Genomic DNA, 21653 nt, shown 5'->3' with positions numbered 1-21653 from the left:
AGGAAGTGCCGGTGTAGCCGGCACTCCTCTGGTCCCCGTAGTCTTCTTCCTCGCGGAAGAAGAGACGGGTCCTGCCCCCGAAGGAGCAGGGTGACCAGCGGAAGAACCCCCCGTCTCACCAGAGCGAGACGGGCCCTTAGAAGTTCCCGAAGGAGACTTCTTAGGGGGGGGAGACGACCTTCTTCTTCTTCGGCGGGGGGAGCCTTAGAAGAAGAAGGGGAAGAGCGGCAGACGACGACGACGACGAAGAAGACGATGAGACGACGACGACACCTTCCTCCTCTTCTTCTTCTTCTTCGTCAACCTCCTCAGGACCGACGTCAGATCTGTCATCCAGAGCGGAGCCGGGGCTGCTGTTGCCGAAGCAACAGGGCCCGGACGCACCTGTCCGAACAGATCAGCATCGGGAGCAGCGAGGCCAGGAACAGGAACAACGTCAGCAGGGGCAGGCATCACAGGAACAGCAGTAGAGACGGCAGGAGCAGGTACAGTAACGGCAGCAGTGGTCATCAACGTCACGTCCAGTGAACGGCGGCTGGGCAGGTACGGCAGGTACGGCAGCTGCGCAGGCTGTCCAGTTGGACGGACCAGCGGAACAGACATCCTTGGTACTGGTGGGAGGTCCAGGGGCGAGCTCTTCGGCACACGAAGTCCGGTCGCGGCAGCACGGCAAACCCAGGTGGCGGCATCACACTCCACCCCCGTGGTACGGCGACTGGCCCCTGCCACCGAGTAGTAGGTATTACAGAGACCGCGTGCGGGTGACACCAGGTGAGAGGTGAAGCGTAGCCAGGTGTTGTAAGGGTCGTGGTGGGTGGTCGTAACCGTCGCATGGGTGACCGCCACTGAGCCAGCGAGATGATAGAGCAGCCCTGGACACTCGGCACGCCCTGCAGCCCCAACGATGCCCACACCTGTCCGAGGTCGTCCTTCGCGGCAAACCGCACCTGAGGAAGCAAAAGTCGGGTGATTAGCAGGATCCTCTACCCGCTTGCGCGAAGACGAACGGATAGAGGACCCAGAGTACAACTCGACGTCAGGGTATCTAGCGCCCTCCTCCACTCTCGACAAGTCAGGTGAGGAGAAGGACCCAGAAACCCCCCCCGAAGGGGAAGGCGCCAAACGTGGAAGCTGAGCGGGCGGCAGGAAAGAGACGAAGTGTCCGTAACCAAAGGAGTCGCGGGAGAGCTTTCCGACGACTCCTTTGCAGGCCTTCGCTTCTTCCTGCCCTCATACAAAGTCCACTGCGCCTCCGACCAATATTACACACTTCACAGGGCTCGGCTCGGGTGCATTCGCGCCCCCGACACCGAGCGCACAAAATATGTGGGTCAGTTTCCGGGAATGAGCGGAACTTTCCGCATTTACGCCCTTCGGTACCCGGGCATAGTCTCCGTGGGGTAGCGAGGCGAGGAGATTCCATGATTGACCAATAAATCACAATTAAATGAATAAAGAGAAATGATTGTACTTACAATGATTCTTTCATACACAAACACAACCATATACTCAAGGAAAGCAAACGACGAGAAGCGGGCAGAGAGCGTCGAACACACACGTCTACTCGCTGTGAGGCCGAAAGCAAAGTGATTTGTTTACCTCCCAGTCGCGCGCGCGCGCCTGTCGGACAAGCAGTTAAACTACCGAACCCCTTGTTCGAAAGCTTACGACCTATCCAGCTGCCGCTAGTACCTTCCTATTGTAAAAGGACCGAAGGTTTGTATGCCGTGTCGGAACAACTTTCATGCCATTCTAATCTCAGATGCTACTGTTCTATCTACCTCTGCCTGAGCAGGCTTGATCAAAGGAGATCCTCAAACATATACGGGAACCCAAATTTTAAAAAGGAGACAGTACCCTTATCAGATAATGAACTACAGTCCAAAGAGAACTAAACATTTTATTATTAAATCTTATGTAAAAATAAAGAAGTTACATCACACATAATGGATAAGAAAACACCACCATAGTATAAATACTCAGTTGGGGCTTTTATATATGACAGGATTACTATCAAGGAAGATTGGAAGACAACCATTTTGGAGAGAAAAGAAAATCCAAAAAACAAAATATGACAATTTGTCCAAAATTGCATTTTTCCTAACTATACAAACCTGAGGTCCTTTTACAATAGGAAGGTACTAGCGGCAGCTGGATAGGTCGTAAGCTTTCGAACAAGGGGTTCGGTAGTTAACTGCTTGTCCGACAGGCGCGCTGCGCGCGACTGGGAGGTAAACAAATCACTTTTTGCTTTTGGCCCAAGCAAAAAACTGCAGAGTGAGGGGTGGCATGAGGTGGGGCTATGTTTGTAAAAGGACCTCAGGTTTGTATAGTTAGGGAAAAATGCAATTTTGGACAAATTGTCATTTGTTCCGACACGGCAATACAAACCTTCGGTCCTTTTACAATAGGAAGACTCACTTCTTGGTGGGTGGAATCTGAGTCTTTTGTGAACAGACTGGTGTTCGCCCAACCTTGGAAGCCTCCCTGGTCGTAAGAGCGAGGGAGGGATCCAAGCCTCTGTCCGATTGATCGGGGTGTGCACCGCAGGATCAATGGTCAGACCTCTGGACCGAGTACTAAGAGAGAGGCAAGCGTATCTCTTCGTACCAGCAATGTAAGAACTTGTTCCTGTACAGGAGCAAAGATAAAGTCATGGTTTTGACTCTTGTAGGCATCCACTTCCCCCCCTTGTAGAAGGAAGTGGTGGATATTCTGCTCCTATCCCTAGTGAAAGGGATAGGATGGGGCTCTGTCATTTAGCTCACCGGCATCTCGTCCTTATCCAGCAGGGTAATGACCGTATCCCTCTACCCACAGGTAGAGGGGTAGAAAAGATAGAAAGAGAAGCCAGTCACTTTCTCATTCACTATCTATTCATACAAGTCACAGGGCCAGGACTCGATGCTGTTCAGCCTGCTAGGGTCTGGGTTAGCTAGACGACGTGTTGAGCAGCCACCACGGGTCCTAAGGAAACCGATCCAAGGACCTATGGGCAATATCCAAGAGGTATAAGGAAGTTGCCGGTGGTCTGGTTTGTACCACACCCCTGCCTTCCATACCTGCGCCACGGAGAAGTTCTTACGAAACGCCAACGAGGGGCCAATACTTCTGACTTCGTGAGCTCTCGGACGGGACGTACGGATGTCGTCACTACCATCAGCCTCATACGCCCTCCTGAAGACCTCACGCAGCCAGGACGAAAGAGTGTTTTTGATACTTCTTTCTTGGTGACCCCGTTGCTAACGAAGAGGCGTCGACACTCAGGCCCGAGGTGTCGAGTTCTCTTCAGGTAGCGCCGTAGCGTCCTCCCAGGACAAAGCAGCATCTCATCCACATCATTATCTGCATGAAGTTCCCGTACTCTCTTCGCCGATGCCAGGTCCAGCAAGAAGAGGGTCTTGTGAGTTCCCTGGGTTGGCAAGACCTTTGGAGGCTGCTCTTAAGCAAGGAGATCTCGAACGAGTTCGAGATGTCCAATCCCGTCAGTTTCAGGACGAGCGTCAAGGCGGCTCTGTATCCTTTGACTGTGGGAACTTAGAGGAGCTTCCTCGGCGAAGAAAAACGAGGAAAACCGCTACCTGCTGAAGAGTGGCTCTAGAGGAGATAGGCCCCGTCTACGACACCAACCAGAAGACGCCGACTTCCCCTGGTACACAGCTGCAGAGGACTGACGGACGTTTCAGCCATCTCTGTTGCTGCGCTACCAAAAAAGCTTCTCGTTCGCAAGAGATGGTGGATAACAGCCAGCCGTGAAGACGTAGGGACTGGACTGCTCTGGTGGTACGGCTCGACGTGTGGCTGGGCGAGAAGGTTGTGTCACATGGGGAATTTCTCTCGGTTCTCTTGCGAAGAGCCAGCAGGTCCGGATACCAAATGGCCTGTGCCATTTGGGAGCCATCAGGATCATCCTGAGATTCGGGATGACCAGTGCTCGACTGATCACCTTGCGAATCAGGCTGAACGGGGGAAAGGCATAGGCGAAGAGGTTGTCCCACGTGTTGAAGAGCGTCCTCTGCAGCTGCCCATGGATCCGGCACGGCCGAGAAGAACACCTGGAGCTTCCTGTTGTGCCGGATGGCGAACAGATCCTCGACTGGTCGCCCCCACAGGTCGAAGAGCCTTTCCGCCACGTCCTGGTGTAGAGACCATTCGGTCCCTATCACCTGATCCCGACGGCTGAGCGTGTCTGCTACTACATTCCTTCCCTGGAATGTAGCGTGCCGACAGCTCTATTGAGTGCGCCTCGGCCCACTCGTGCACCTGCCGAGTCAACTGATACAACGGGAGAGACACTAGGCCCCCCCTGTTTGTTACGTAAGCCACCACCGTGGTGTTGAACGTACATCAACACCACTGAGTGTCCCATCAAGCGGTCCTGGAACTCTTGGAGAGCGAGGGAACGCTGCTTGAGTTTCAGTACATTGATGTGAAGGTGCTTGTCGTTCTCGTACCACACTCCTGAAGTCCGCAACTCTTCCAGGTGTGCGCCCCATAAGGGGTTCCTGTCGTCCAGTCACCCGGCTAGGTCCTGCCTCACCTCCTGTGTCCGTGACAATGGAAGCTTGGGGATCCGTCGCCTGTGACCAACTCTCCTTCAGTCTCCCTGAAGAGACCGCAGGTGAAGACGCCCGTTAGGGACTGGCTTCCCGAGTGACGACAGGTGTCCGATCACGACTTGCCATCGCTGAGCTACCTGTTCCTGCCGAGACAGGAACTGGTTGGCTGCCTCCCTGAATCTGCTGATCCGCGAGTCTGCGGGGAAGACTCGCCCTGCTACCGTGTCGATCCGCATACCCAGGTACTTCATCCTCTGCTTGTGCTCGAGATCGGACTTTTCGAAGTTCAGAACGATCCCCAGATCGCGACAGAACTCGAGCAGTCGATCCCTGTCCTGTAGCAAAACTGCGAGCGGTAGCTCGCCAGGACTAACCAATCGTCGAGATACCCCATCAGACGTATCCCGTGCGAATGGGCCCAAGCAGACACCAGAGTGAACACTCGCGTGAACACCTGTGGGGCGGTTGAGAGACCGAGGCAACGTGGCCTGAGCTGGTACACCGTCCCGTCGAGGATGAAGCGGAGGTACTTTCTGGAGGACTGATGAATGGGTATTTGTAGATACGCATCCTTCAAGTCCACTGAAAGCATGTAATCGTTCTCCCTGATAGAGTCGAGCACTGCGCGTGCCGTCTCCATCGTGAACCGGGTCTGGCGAACCAACCGGTTCACGGGAGAGAGATCTATCACCGGGCGCCAGCCTCTCGTAGACTTTTCCACCAGGAAGAGTCGGCTGTAAAAGCCCGGTGACTGATCCGTGCCGATTTCTACAGCTCTCTTGCTCAGCATGGTCTTGATCTCCGTCTCAATGCTACGTCCTTCGATGCCCCTGGAACGTACGCCTGCTGTTGGACCGGGTTTGGGAGGTGAGGGGTGACCGAGATTCGAAGGTTAATAGATCTCCCTCCCGAAGGACATCTACAATCCAGGTCTCGGCGCCGTGGCGCTGCCAAGTGCCCAATGGCTGGCCAGGCACCCCCCCCACTTCCGGCAGCAGGTGAGGGGGAACGCCGTCCTTCCACTGTGAACGTCGTCTGGGTGGGGCTAATCGACACCTGACAGGAGAGAGCCGATACCGCTCCGACTCATTCCAGTCCTCGTCGAGGTCGAAACCTCAGGAGGACCGAAGGGGTATTTAAATACGGTGTCCGAAGACACGTAGCAACGCCTCTGTCGCAGTAGAGGAGGTGAAGTAGCTTGTTCGACCGTCCAGAACTGAGAGAGCCTTCTTGTCCGGAGACGAGAGAGACTACCTGGTTCAACCCAGTCGGCAAGCTCCGATCGCGGCAGACCCACCGTCGATTTGGGTTCCCTCTCGGGCCCCAAAACGACTCGAGGCTGAGCGTGAGGACGTGGCTGCTGGTGGGAGCGGCGATCCTTCCCCGAGATCATTGTGCTGACGAATCAGCGCCGTAACCTCGACAAAGTCCCTCTGGATCTCGGAAGTCACAGCATCTTGCAGAGTGGGACCGTTAAGCCCTTCGAACAAGAGCATATTCCGAGAACCTTCCTCCTAAGAAGGGGAACAGCGACAGCCCTCTCGGTCTTCCTCATCCACTTGCGCATACGTCCTGGCCGGTCCCAGAACCGTGCCTGGCACGTAGGGCTTGTTGGTGGTGGATCATGAGGGGCGCACCCCTCACGATCACTCCTCAATACCTCGCCCCATCCCGGTGGTAACCCGAGGAGGTTGAAGGTACGGGAGAGGCAGACCTGACGCTCCCTCCCTCATTGCTCGCTGGCAGCACCAGCAGGCTTTGAGGGCTGCAGGCGATCGTCAACCCGCGGTGGCGATCGAGCTGCAGGCCTGGTCGAACCGTCTCCTGTGGAGAACGGCTGGACTGAGCACAGCGGCCCCGATCTCGAGTATCAGAAGAGCTGGTGCTGGTTGCCGTACCCGGTCGCTTTCTGTGAGAGCGACGGTTCAGGCGACCTGCAGGCTCCACTGTCACAGTGAGACCGGTGCTTGTCCCTCACGGCACGTCACGTTGCTGGTTCCAGCCGTGGCTGGCACGGCGAACGGGGTTTGGGAGGACCTCTTCCCAGCCTCAGCCCGTGGTCGGTCGTGGACCGTCACGTCCCCGGGTAGCCAGCTGTTCGCCGCGAGAGTGAGAGCTGGTCTGGTGAGAGTCGCATAAGCGGCTGTCACCAGTCTTCCGCCCCGTGCCGTGAACCTGACGCTGAGCGGACTCAGAGGTCTGGTTCCTGGCTGCACGGTCGCTGTAGCGACCGTACACTCGGTACCTCCCGCGAACGAGAGGCCGAGACGGACCCTGATGCAGTGGCAGAACCACGACACCAGGCGAGGAAGTACCGGTGTTAGCCGGTACCCCTCTGGTCCCCGTAGTCGTCTTCCTTGCGGAAGAAGAGACGGGCCCCGCTCCCGAAGGAGCAGGAGGACCAGCGGAAGGAACCCTCCCGTCCCACCGAGGTGAGACGGGTCCCGAGAAGCTCCCGAGGGAGACTTCTTAGGAGGGAGGAGGCAACCTTCTTCTTCCTCGGCTGTGAAGCCTTAGAAGTCGAAGGGGAAGAGGGCGGCAGCCGACGACGATGAAGAAGATGAAGACGACGACGACGACACCCCTTCCTCCTCTTCTTCGTCAGCTTCCTCAGGACAGACGTAAGATCTGCTATCCAGGGCGGAGCCGGGTCAGGGCTGCTGTAGCCGAAGCCACAGGGCCCGGACAGCACCTGTACAGACAGACCAAAGTCTGGGGTAGTACCACCAGAACAGGGACGACATCAGCAGGTATTGGGCATCTCAGGAACAGCAGGCACAGCCAGCACAGCATCGGTGAGGGACCCACCCAGCGCAGCAACGGCAGGGACAGCCAGCGCAGCAACGGGACAGGGACAGCCAGCGCAGCAACTGCATGGACAGTCAGCCCAGAATCGGCAGTACGGCAGGCAGCACCGGAACACAGGAAGTGGAGCAGCAGCCAGCAACATCCTGGTACTGGCGGCAGGTCAGGGGCGAGCTCTAGGGCAGCGGAAGTGTGGTCGCTGCAGCGCGGCAACCACGAGCCGGCGGCGGCGCACGCCCCCCTCTCGGTACGGCGAACGGCACTTCACACCGGCTGTAGGCAAGACTGTTTACCACGTGAGGACGAGTACACCAGGTGAGGGAGGGACGTCGTCACCTGGTTGCGTGGTCACCACTCCATGGGTGACCGCAGTAGGCCCAGACATAGAACCGCAGCCCCTGGACACTAGCACGCCCTGCCCAATGGAAGGACGCCCATACCTCACCAAGGTCCACCCTCGTGGCAGTAGCACCTGCGGAAATAACAGTAGTAGCGATTAGTGGGGGGGAAGAATCCCCTCGCGCGGGGGGGTGAGCCCTCTCCGAACGAGTGGAAGAACCCCTAATACAATTGTACATCGGGCACCGAGCGCCCTCCCCCCCGCGCTCGACGGATCGGGCGAGGAGAAGAACGCCGATAACCTCCCCCCCCCCAAGGGAGGGCCATCTGTGGGAGCTGAGCGGGGGGGGGGGTTCTCGTTCCCCACCCCCGCACAGTACCCATGTACCCAACAACAATATAAGAGCCCGAGAGCAATCGTGCCATCGGCCCGAATGCAAGGGCATAAGGATCAATTCCCTGACTGAGCGGAACGTTGAACCAAAATAATATTGATGCAATCAATAATAGGAATAAAATGAAAATGCATCTTGCATACGATTCACTTCACAATGAATAAGGGCTCGGATCGAGCGCATTTGCGCCCTAGGTACCGAGCGCAAGGGTGAAAGGATCAATTCCTTACCTTTATGGATCAAGGTTTCTGGAAACCTTGATCCATAATGAATTGATGCAATCAAAAAATATATGAAAATGAAAAGACTACTGCGCTTGCGATTTCACTTCATACAAATAAAAAGGGGAAGGATCAATTCCCGGGAATAGCGGAAACATTGATCCCAGTAAACAATGCAATCTCAATAAAAAATGAAAATGAAAAAGAACTGCACTTGCGATTTCACTTCATTCAAAATAAAAAGGGGGAAGGATCAATTTCCGGGTAAGCTCGGAAACTGATCCAAAATGAGTATTGCTACAATCAAAATAATATATGAAAATGAAAAAGAATACTGTACTTGCGATTCCACTTCCATACTAAATAAGTTTCCGTGCCGAGCGCATTCGTTCGGCAACGGGCATACAGGTCAAAAAAAAATATAAATGAAAAGAGCACTTACTTACGATTTTCATCTACACATTTCCAACCCAATCTACGCTCGGAGCGAGTGCTCCCGCCCTCGGCACCGAGCATACACAATACGAGGATCATTTCTGGGAAAATGAATTCCCGCACTTACGCCCTTCAGTCCCGGCACTCGGGTAATCGGAGGGCGTGGTGACACCAAGATCCTTAATTCACAATTGAATTCAATGAAATGATTGTACTTACAATTCAATTTCACTAGATAATTAGAAAAAGAAAAACACAATCATGCGAAAGCAAACGACGATGAAGCGGGCAGAGAGCGATAATACACGTCCACACGCCAGCAGGCCGAAAGCAAAAGTGATTTGTTTACCTCCCAGTCGCGCGCGCGCGCCTGTCGGACAAGCAGTTAACTACCGAACCCCTTGTTCGAAAGCTTACGACCTATCCACTGCCGCTAGTACCTTCCTATTGTAAAAGGACCGAAGGTTTGTATGCCGTGTCGGAACAAAAAGAAAAACCACTCAAAAAAACAGAACTCCAACACTAATAATGCAAAAGAGACATGTTGAACCATCGACAAAAAACTAGATGTGAACTTAAGAGAGAAGCAGTCATGAGCAAAAAGTCAATCTACCACTGTCATATAGTACCAGGTCCTGTCAAATGCCACAAAGATGTCAATAGTGATGACAAAGGACTCAAGCAAAAAGATGGCAAAAAATCACTAACATAAATATAATCAGAAGTAGTAAAAAAAGGTGGGAAAAGATTTCTCTATTGCCAGGATATCTAATGTTCCAGTCAGTCTCAACCTTGCTTATCTTCCAAGTAGAAAGTCATTGGCCTTGCCTTGCCTTTAGGCATCAAGGCATAAGTAAAGTAAGAGATTTGTTTCCTGTATCAACACTTTTCAACACTGAATTAATCACGTTAAACAATCAATGAGATGCTTACCTCATATCTGTAAGGGTCTTTTCTTTCTGCGGTTCTTGCATTCTCAGTCGTTTTGTTGGGTTTTCCCCCAGAAACCCTGCCATTGAGGGGAAACCTGGAGGCCCCTGTTGCCGAGGCATTGTGCATACCTGAAAATATTAAATTCAGCATCATGCAACAAGATCGTTCTATATAATCATCAAGCAATGTACATACAGTATAATGACTTTCCTAGATCAAAACTGTCTAGCTGTCCCAACATAACTTTGGCTACACACATAGTTAATTTTAGCATAAGGAAGTTATTTCTTCTTAACCATGTCAGCTTCAATATTTGACCTTGCAAAACAGAGTATCTAAAGCAGTAATGAACAAATTTCAGCATATTGATGAGAGAGAAGAGAGAGAGAGAGAGAGAGAGAGAGAGAGAGAGAGAGAGAGAGAGAGACTGCCCACCTTTGTGGTCCTCATATGCCCAAATGCTATATGCTTTTGTTTGTAGCTAAAAAGAAATCAGAGGTGGTTCTATGCAAGCCCTTATACATCCACATTCTCAGTAATGAGCAGTGGTAATAGGTGGGAAAGTTATAATAGGTTTGTATCAAATTGTGCACTTTTCAAAAATGACAATTTGTCGAAAATTGCATTTTTCCTAACTATACAAACCTGAGGTCCTTTAAACAATAGGAAGTAGCTAGCGGCAGCTGGAACGTCGTAAGCTTCGAACAAGGGGGTGAACGGTAGTTAACTGCTTGTCCGATCGTCGCGCGCCGCGCGACTGGGAGGTAAACAAATCACTTTTGCTTTTGGCCCATGCAAAATACGCAGAGTGAGGGGTGGCATGAGGAGGGACTTTATGTTAAAGGGACCTCAGGTTTGTATAGTTAGGAAAAATGCAATTTTCGACAAATTGTCATTTGTTACGATACGTAATACAAACCCTCGGTCCTTTAACAATAGGAAGACTCACTTCTTGGTGGGAGGAATCTGAGTCTTTTGATGAACAGACTGGTGTTCGTCCATCCCTGGAATGCCTCCCTGGTCGTAAGAGCGAGGGAGGGATCCAAGCCTCTGTCCGATTGATCGGGGTGTGCACCGCAGGATCAATGGTCAGACCTCTGGGCCGAGTACTAAGAGAGAGGCAAGCGTATCTCTTCGTACCAGCATTGTAAGAACTTTTTCCTTTACATGAGCAAATGTAAAGTAATGGGTTTGTCTCATGTTGGCATCCACTTCTCCCCCTTGTTGGAGGAAAGTGGTGGATATTTACTCCTATCTCTAGTTAAAAGAGATAGGATGGAGCTCTGTTGAATAGCTTACCTGCATCTGACTCCTTTCCAGCAAGGTAACGACCGTATCCCTCTGCCCACAGGTAGAGGTAGAAAAAGATGGTGAAGAGAAGCCAGTCACTCTCTCATTCACGCATTCATTCTCCCAGTCATACCAGGAATCGATGCTGTTCTGCCTGCTCGGGTGCTGGGTAAGCTTACACAACGTGTTGAGCAGCCACCACAGGTCCACGGAAAAGTATCCAAGACTTGTGGGAACAAATCCCGAAGGTAGATGGACGTGAAGGTCGGTCTGGTTGGCCCAGACACCTGCCTTCAGGACCTGCGCCAAGGAGGGTCGATACCTCTGACTTCGTGGGCTCTCGGACGGAGCGTACGGAGTCGTCGCTACCATCAGCTTCGTACGCTCTCCTGATCACCTCACGCAGCCAGAAAGAAAGCGTGTTCTTGGAGACTTCTTTCTTGGTGACCCCAGTGCTAACGAAGAGGCGTCGACACTCAGGCCTGAGATGTCGAGTTCTCTTCAGATAGCGCCGTAGCGCCCTCACAGGACAAAGCAGCATCTCATCCGCATCGTTATCGGTGAAGTCCAGGAGGGAGGGGATCGTGAAAGACTCGAACCTGTCGTCAGGGATCGACGGATTCTGAGTCTTAGCTACGAAGTTCGGGACGAAATCACGAGCGCTCACAGATCCCCAGCCTCTTGGTATGTTTGAACATCATAAGAAAGGCCATGTAGTTCCCCTACTCTCTTCGCCGATGCCAGGGCCAGCAAGAAGAGGGTCTTGAGGGTCAGATCCCTGTCTGACGACTCTCGGAGTGGCTCGAAGGGTCTTCGAGTCAAACTCCTAAGTACGAGAGTTCACATCCCACGCAGGGGGCCTGAGTTCCCTGGGTGGGCAAGACCTTTCGAAGCTCCTCATTAGCAAGGATATCTCGAACGAATTCGAGATGTCCAGTCCCACCCCTCAGTTTTAGGACGAGAGCCAGGGCGGCTCTCTTATATCCCTTAACTGTGGGTACTGAGAGGAGCTTCTCTCGTCGAGAAACACGAGGAAATCCGCTACCTGCTGAAGAGTGGCTCTGAGAGGAGACAGACCCTGTCTACGACACCAACCACAGAAGACGGCCCACTTCCCCTGTGTCCAGCCATCTCTGTTGCTGCGCTACGAGAAAAGCCTCTCGTTCGCAAGAGATGGTGGATAACAGCCAGCCGTGAAGGTTGAAGGGACTGGACTGCGTGGTGGTTACCGTTCTACGTGTGGCTGGGCTAGGAGGTTGTGCCAGGTGGTAGTTCTCTCGTGCGTCCGCAAGAAGAGCCAGCAGGTCCGGATACCAAACGGCTTGAGGGTCGTTTGGGAGCCACCAGGATCATTCTGAGATTGGGAGTGACCAGCGCTAGACTGATCACTTCCGAATCAGAACAGAAGGGAGGAAAGGCGTAAGCGAAGAGGTTGTCCCAGGGGTGTTGGAGAGCGTCCTCTGCAGCTGCCCATGGGTCCGGCACAGCTGAAAAGAAAACCTGAAGTTTTCTGTTGTGCCGGGTGGCGAACAGGTCTACGACCGGTCGCCCCCACAGGTTGAAGAGCCTTTCCGCCACATCTTGGTGTAGAGACCATTCGGTCCTTATCACCTGATTCCCGACGTGGCTGAGCTTGTCTTCTACTAAACAATTCCTCTTGCCTGGAATGTAGCGTGCTGACAGCTCTATCGAGTGAGCCAGTGGCCCACTCGTGCACCTGCACTGTCAACTGATGGAGCGGAAGAGACACTAGCCCCCCCTGCTTGTTGACATATGCCACTACTGTGGTGTTGTCGCACATCAACACCACTGAGTGTCCCACCAAGCGGTCCCGAAACTCTTGGAGAGCGTTGAACGCCGCCTTGAGTTCCAGGACATTGATGTGAAGGTGCTTTTCGTGATGGTCCCACACACCTGCAGTCAGCAACTCCTCCAGGTGTGCGCCCCATCCCTCGGTCGATGCGTCTGAGAACAGAAGCATCTCCGGGGGGGGAGTGCGTATAGGCACTCCTCTTAAGAGGTTCTTGTCGTCGAGCCACCAGGCTAGGTCCTGCCCTCAACCTTGTCCGTGATAGCCACGGGAAAGTAAGGAGGATCCCTGGCCTGAGACCAACTCTCCCTTAGCCTCCACTGGAGAGACCGCAGGTGAAGACGCCCGTGAGGGACTAACTTCTCGAGTGACGACAGATGGCCGATCACGACTTGCCATTGCTGTGCTGCCTGTTCCTGCCGCGACAGGAACCGGCCGGCTGCCTCCCTGAATTTGCTGATACGCAAGTCTGCGGGAAAGACTTGCCCTGCTACCGTATCTATCAGCATACCCAGGTACTTCATCTTCTGCTTGGGTTCGAGATCGGACTTCTCGTAGTTTATCACGATCCCCAGATCGCGACAAAACTTGAGGAGTCGATCTCTGTCCTGTAGCAACTGCGAGCGGGAGCTCGCCAGGACCAGCCAATCGTCGAGATACCTCAGAAGACGTATCCCGTTCGAATGGGCCCAAGCCGACACCAGAGTGAACACTCGCGTGAACACCTGTGGGGCGGTTGAGAGACCGAAACAAAAGTGCCCTGAATTGGTACACCGTCCCGTCGAAGATGAAGCGGAGGTACTTTCTGGAGGACTGATGGATGGGTATTTGAAAATACGCGTCCTTCAGGTCCACTGAAAGCATGAAATCGTTCCCCCTGATCGAGTCGAGCACTGAGCGTGCCGACTCCATCGTGAACCGCGTCGTGCGAACGAAGAGGTTCAGGGGAGAGAGGTCTATCACCGGGCGCCAGCCCCCCGATGCCTTCTCCACTAGGAAGAGGCGGCTGTAAAAGCCCGGTGACTGGTCCTCCACGATTTCTACAGCTCGTTTCGCCAGCATGGTCTTGATCTCCTGTCGAAGAGCGTTGTCCTTTGCTGATCCCCGGACATAGGTCTGTAGATGGACCGGTTTGGAGATGAGGGGGGGCCGAGACTCGAAGGGTAGTAGATATCCCTCCCGAAGGACGTCTACTATCCAGTTCTCTGCGCCGTAGCTGCTGCCAAGTCCCAATGGCTCGCCAGGCACCCCCCCCACTTCCGGCAGCAGGTGAGGGGGAACGCCATCCCTAGCGTTTCCCTCCTCGTTTCGACTTCTTCCAGCACCTCCTCGGGGAAAGGAGGGCTGGGAGGAGGGCTGGTGCGGCCTCCTCTCGCAGAAGTCGAAACAACTGGAGTCTTCACACGGGGTTTGGACGGTTTGGGGCTGCACCGTCTTCGCCGCCGTGGAAGCGCTAGCCAAGCTCTTTGGTTTGGCCGCAGTTACTCGAGATTGCCCAGAAACCTTCGAGACTGCCTGGTGGACTAAGCGGTCACTCTCGTCAGTGTGCGCCGCCGTTCCACCGCAGCGTCCACCATCTCTCCAGGAAAGAGAGCTGGGAACTCCTAAGAGGTCCATTTCGTAGCCCGAGTGCCGCCTCACGCCCAGCCCCCTGGTCACTCGGGTAAGGACTGCGTCCCTACGTCGAAGAACCAAGTTGGCCCACAGGTTAGCAGTTCTGATGGGCGAGGTAAGAGATTGCTCTTCCTCCAGACTGGCACAGTCTCCTAAAAAAGAAGCGTCGTCTTCGAGAGCAGAACTCCCGGGAGCCAGGCCGCTACTTTGGATATTGTGAGGGACCACAAATCCAACCAGGAAACTGCCTGGAATGCTGCCATAGCGGTAGATTCCAGGGCAAGTGCCTCCTGCTGCGAGAACCATAGGTTCTCCGACAGGAGCTGCTGCAGGGACACACCTGGAGTCAGCCTCGCTAACTCCGGGTTAACCTGTTTCGGCAGTATCGGGTCTTCCGATGGCACGTAGAATCGCCTCTGCCGCTGTAGAGGAGGAGGAAGCAGCTTAGAGGACCGTCGGATTTTAGCGAGTCCTCCCGTCCTGAGACGAGATTCTCCACCTGATCCAGGACTGAGTCCGCAAGCTCTGATCGTGGCAACCCCATCGTCATTTTGGGCTCCCTCTTGGGACCCCAAAATGACTCGAGCCGGGACGTGGGCTCTGCTGGTGGTAGCGGCGATCCTTCCGCGAGGTCATTATGCAGACGCATCAGCTTAATGACCTCTGCGAAATTCCTCTGTATCTCGGGCGTCACAGCGTCTTGTGGAGTAGGACCGTCCAGTCCCTCCAGCAAGAGCATATCCCTCGATACTCCTCCTTCAGAAGGAGGAAACAGCGACAGACCCCTGACGGTCGCCTCCAACTACTTGCGCGTACGTCCTGGTCGGTCCTAAGACCGTGCCTGAGCCGTACGGCGTCATAGCCGGGTCACGAGCGGCGCACCGTCTCGTGATCGCTCCTTGGTACCTCGCTCCTCCCGGTATAGCCCGAGGAGGTTGAAGGTACGGGAGAGGCAGACCTGACGCTCCCCCCTCGCTCCGCTGGCAGGACCAGCGTGCGTGGAGGGCTGCTGCTGATCGTCACCCGCGGTGACGGTCGAGCAGTAGGCCTAGCGTCGCCGCTCGCCTGGGGCGATTGGCTCGGCTGAGACGTCGAGACCGATCTCTAGCGTCAGGCGAGCTGCCGCTGGTCACCGTCTCCGCCCGGTCCCATCGGGAGCGGCGGACGGGTGACCTGCTAGGCTCCCTTTCGCGTCGAGACCGGCCAGCGTCCTCTCGGCGCGTCAAACCGCTGGTACCAGCCGTGGCTGGTACCGCGGCCGGAAGGGGGACTCCTTCCTCGCCTCAACCCGTGGCCGGTCAGCGACCGTCACGTCAGCCCGAGCAGCCAGTTGGTCGCTGCGAGAGCGTCCACTGGCCTGGCGAGAGTCGTGTGCACGACTCTCGCCAGTCTTCTGCTCCGCGCCGCTGTCTTGACGGCGAGCGAGCTCGGACGTCAAAACTTTGGCTGGACGGTCCTCTTTGGAAGAGCGTCCACTCGGTGCTTCTCGCGAACGGGAAGCGGCCGAGACGGAACCTGGTTTAGCGGCAGAACCGCTAGCACCAGGTGAGGACGCACCAGCCGAGCTGATGCACCTCTGGTCCCCGTCGACTTCTTCTTTGCAGAAGAAGCGACGGGCCCTGTACCCGAAGGAACAGGGAGGACCAGCAGAAGAGCTCCCCACCAACTCGCCTGAGCGAGCCGGGGCCCTTAGAAGATCCCGAAGGAGTCTTCTTAGGGGGGGAGGAGGCAGCCTTCTTCTTCTTCGGCTGTTTAGCCTTAGAAGTCGAAGGGGAAGGAGAGGCAGCAGACGACGAAGAAGACGATGAAGACGACGACGACACCTTCTTCCTCTTCCTCTTCTTCTTCGCCAAGCTCCGCAGGACAGACGTCAGGTCTTCCATCCAGGAGGGAGCCGGGGCAGTTGCCGAGGCAACAGGGCCCGACTGCACCTGTCCGAAAAGACCTGAGACTGTTACAGCAACACCAGCAGCAGGAACAACAGGAACAGGTCCGGAACAGCAGGAACGGCAGGAACATCTGAAATGGAATGTGCAGGCCTATCTGAAAAGGAAAGAGTAGCTGGAACGGCAACAGGTACGGCAGGCACGGCAGGTACCACGGGCGGAGAGCCAGGCGTCTGTCGACAGTCACCGTCATCCGTGGCACTGGCGGCAGTCCAGGGGGGTACTCTTAGGGCAGCGGAAGTCCGGGGTCGGCAAAGGAAAAAATCCAGGTGGTGGTGGTATCATCCTCTTTGGAACGGCGGCAATGGGTTTTTGTACTGCCACCGTGGTGTCACCGACATTATATTGGGGCGTATATACCAGATGTGGTGGCATCTCATACGCTGGTGTCGTTAATGTGGTAGTAGTGGTGGTCACCGCACCATGAGTGACCACCGCCGACCCCGCCAACCGCTGAAGCAACCCTTATGGATGTGGGCACTCCCTTCAGTCCCAGCGACTCCCACACCTGTCCCAAGTCGTCCTTCGCTGGATGGCACACCATGCGGAAGCAACAGTCGGGTTAATTGGAGGGGCTTCCCCGCGCCTGGGGCGAAAAACACCCCCCCCCAGAGCGGACGGGAAGATCCCGAGTACAGCAGTACCGTCCGGGTTAGCGGGCGCCCTCCTCCACACTCGACGGATCGAGAGAGGAAAAGGACTCCGCTAGCCCCCCCGCAGGGGAAGGCGCGAAACGTGGGGGCTGGCCGGGAGGCAGGAATTTCCGATGACTTCTTGGCCGGCCTAAGTCTCTTCCTGCCCTCGTACAGCACCCCACTGCGCCTCGGACCAATTCATACAAACCACACATGGTTCGTTGCGGGAGCACTCTCGCCCCCGACAACGAGTACAAACCTCGTGGGGGTCCACCTCAACGAATGACCTGAACCCTCCACATTTACGCCCCTCCAGCAAGAATAATAGAATTGAGAAAAAGTACTTACAATCACTCCTGATATACAGAAAGAAAGAGAAACAAATACTCAAAGTTGAAGCAAACGACAAAGCGGCAGAGCGATGGCGAACACGTCCTTCCCACACACGGCCGAAAGCAAAAGTGATTTGTTTACCTCCCAGTCGCGCGGCGCGCGACGATCGGACAAGCAGTTAACTACCGTTCTCCCCTTGTTCGAAGCTTACGACCGTTCCAGCTGCCGCTAGCTACTTCCTATTGTTAAAGGACCGAGGTTTTGTATTACGTATCGGAACAATGATTTGTTTCTTTTTTGGTCCATTATTTAGGAGTGTACATTCTTCAGCTACTTGATATTTTTCTCAGATTAAATATTCAAAGCGCAAGCTGGAAAAAATTACTGACGTTTAGTAACAAGACAGTTGACTGTTATTAGATAGCAGAGTGGGATGGTACTTCCCACCAACCTCTCAGTAACCCCAAAATTTATCCCTTAGCTCTGATTTGTATACATAGGAAAAATATGGTACTTGAAAATTTCATATATGCTTCATATCCGAATACAAATCATCACCTCTTATTTGGGGGCAAACACTATCCCATGACGTCTTTTTATTTATTTGCTCATAAATATACCTGAGGACTGCTGTTGATTTTAGTTATCTTTTCTTTTACAATAAATATACTCAGAATTTGTTACTGATTTTAGTTCTTATCTGTCCTGATACATGTATTGTGTAAGCTGTAATTATAATTTTACCAAATAAAATTAGAAAAAATATGTATACCTTAGTAAATTAGCATATCTTTACAAGCATCTTGGAAATGCGGCCCTCCACAGGGTTGTAAATATTCACTTTCAATTTCCTGTGACAGATACAGAACATTTGTTTGAATTATTGCCTTACACAATGTGTTTGAATATCTTCCTCTTCCCTTTGATGCATCTTACTTTCTTAAATTGGCCAACCTTGAAGTTTGCTCAGCCAGGGGTTCTGCATATTTTTTTTCAGCTCAGCTTTTGAGGTTTAAAGTTTACTCAGTCTGGGGTTTGCTTAATCCTATACCTAGTAGGGTAAATGACTGAGTGGCGACATAGCGGCCACCGATCCCAGAATGCAACCAATTTCCCGATAAAGTACTTCAATTCGCTGCCATGAGCATTAGTCAAGAGTTGTGGCCCACCCAGGCAATACACTGAGACATCTACACTCCTCATGAAGTAGGCGTTGTCTCCTAAATTACAAAATAATGGCATAATTCAAGCGGTTTTTTGGGAAGTGGTCGCTCTCTGAGAGAGGTGGCTGCTATGACACCGCTCGGTCATTTACCCCAAGGTAGAAACCAGTATCCTAAATGGGGGTTAAAGTTACACGATTCCCTTGGTTTTTACTATTCTATTTTGGTATTTCCCCACCCTGCTATAGTAATTTCCCTGCAATGGGAAAGTATGGGTTACCATACTTCCCATTGCGGGGAAACTTTTGCTTCTACCAGGGTATTAACGGTAATTCTAGAGAATAACTCATCATGGACTGCCAGGGATGTTCCCGTGAATACGACAGCCACTAGGGATTGGGGCGTCAAGTGTATTTCGCAGAGTTTAGGTAATAGGTACAAAAAAGTACATTATAGGCTAACGCGTCCTGACATCGGAGATGGGCATCAGACGCGACTTGTTGTTGGTGAGAAACGGAACTAAAGACCTCTACTTCGGTGTCAGGACGCGTTATAATGTACTTTTCTTGGGGTTGTACACATTGATCGTACATGGTCCACCCCTGTACCATGCGGTTTTTTACCCTATGCAACCGAAATGATATAGGTAGGAAACTGTAATTTCTAAAGATGTACCAGACGCGAAGTTATTACCTAGATTTACCGTATTAGCTACTAGGCTAGATACTAGGCTATACCTAGGTTTGACAGCCTAGCCTACAGCCTAGGGGTAGGTACTTAGGTTGGCCTACAGTAAGCCTAGCCAAGTGGGAGGCTGTAGTGGGATAACTAAATTTTTGCTATGTTAATGGGTATGAAATTCACCTGAAAAGCATGAAATATGGGGAAAAACAAACAAATAAACATAAACAGTAGTAGTACTATAGGTTACAACAGGTTAAACTGTAAGTCAACATTTTCGAAAGGGTAACCTAGCCATTTCTACCTACTATAATTTAATTAGCACATACGTAAAATGCTGCCAGTTATTTGCCATTGGTATATTTTACCTTTATGTGTATTTTTCCGATAAATAAAAACAGCAACAACCTTTAACCACTTGGTTTTTTGATATTCAATTTGAAAGTTACATGACTTGGATGTAACTTTGGCGGATTTGTTTTGATTTCCACCTTACGCTCTTCTTTTTTTACTCAGGAAACTTAGTACAGTAGCTATAAAGCCTGTCAGATGGGAATGCTTCTTAAGTTTTTAATGATTTTCACCTATCAGACGCACACACATCATACAAAATGTTCATACTCGATGTGATAAACACTTTTAAAGTGTAGATATACGATACCAATATGTACAAAGTCACTTTGTAGCTAAATTAAATCAAGAATCCTGGTACAAAGCCTTTCAGACAGGCAACTAATAATTTTTAATAACTTTCACCTATCAGACGAACACATCTCGTACAATTTGTTTATAATCGGCGTGATACACAATTTTAAAGTATATGTACGAGGTCACTATTCAAAAAGTCATTTTGTAAAATAAAACAATCAATTAAAATATTCTACTGCTACTTCAATACGTAAACTTCGATTGGGTAGGAACCTATGTGCTTGTCAAATGTTCTTGATTTCTGAGTCGAACAAAACTCATCTTTCGTTCCCATTTTAAAGTTGTTTGTGCTGTACATAAGAAAAACCACCGTTCGGACATACGAGCGTCGATGAAAACTGCAATTTGACGAACAAAGTAAGAACCTCGATTTATCCCACTTGAGAATCGGATGCCGATAGAGGAAAAGATAAGATCACTGATATCACAAGAAATGCATATTTTCAGATGGATGGCAATAGAGATTATATTTATAAAGAAATCGAAGTATCTCTTTCCTGGCTATTTTGAGAAAGTGCATTTAATAGTGACTGAATAGAAGAAATGGTGAATGATTACGATAATTATGCTGAGGATGAAACTGAGCTGCAAGAGAAAGGGATTGCCGAGCCATGGTGCAATATATTACAAAGCTTGAAAACTTACGGGACTCAGCATGTTTGTCCCATGGAATCCAAATAAAAAAGAATATTAATACTCTGCCTTTAAATTAATAGTAAAGTAGCAAAACTGGTTTATAATATGCATATAAAAAAAAATAGGCTAGGTAGTAGTATCCTGGCTGCGTCGATTTGTTTTGGAAGCGTAGCTACATTCTGTAAGTTTCGTCAAGTTAACCTGTTTACGTGGTAGTTTAAAATACTATTACAAGGAGGTAGTTTATCATGAAAACGACTATAACTAACAAAGGGACTGACAGGAATAATTTACATTATAACTTTAGCTCTAGCTATGACAAGACAAGGAGGATAACAAAGTTACCCTTAACGACGAAGCCACAGAAAACCCAATAACTATTCTAAAGAAAATGGTATTCTCTGACCTGTTCTCTGTACAAAAATGTTTTCCTGAGTACTGGTTGCGAATGACCTCATAAAATATATGAAAGGATAGGCCAATGGTTTCAGAAAAACAGCGTACTGAATAAGGGATCGAACAACTACAACAAAAAAACAAAACAAATTACAAGCTCGTGCAACTGCATCATTGTTCTTGCATTACAAAAACAAGACAAAGGCTCCCTTCTTCCTCTCGCTCTTTGGACAAACTGTGACTTCCCGAGAATGAGGAATCTCAACCCTGGAAAAATCTGGAATAATGAATTCATTAACGGCAGTTGCTGTCTTTTTTTTTTTTAGAGAGAGAGAGAGAGAGAGAGAGAGAGAGAGAGAGAGAGAGAGAGAGAGAGAGAGAGAGAGAGAGAGAGAGAGAGAGAGATTCGTGTCTCTGGGAGTCAGACATCGCCGAGAATACAGTACACAGATACGTAGCCTATAGGACTAGAACAGAACCGAATGTAGAATTTAGGCCAAAATCCAAGCACTGGGACTTATGAGGTCGATCAGCGCGGAAACGGAAATTGAAAGTAAAAAGGTCGGAAAGGTGTTAACAGAGGGAAAACCTCGCAGTTGCACTATGAATCAATTGTTAGGAGAGGGGGGAAAGTAAGATGCAAGAAAGAGATTATGAATGGAGGTACAGTAAAAGGAATGAAAGGGGCTGAAGCTATCCGAAGGGACGTTGCAAAGAACCTTGCACAGCATGAGGTACACTAGAAAGGCTGTTC

The sequence above is a fragment of the Macrobrachium nipponense genome, chromosome 42 (genome assembly GCF_015104395.2).
Source record: "Macrobrachium nipponense isolate FS-2020 chromosome 42, ASM1510439v2, whole genome shotgun sequence".
In the NCBI taxonomy this organism is placed as follows: domain Eukaryota; kingdom Metazoa; phylum Arthropoda; class Malacostraca; order Decapoda; family Palaemonidae; genus Macrobrachium; species Macrobrachium nipponense.
This window is presented reverse-complemented; position numbering follows the sequence as displayed.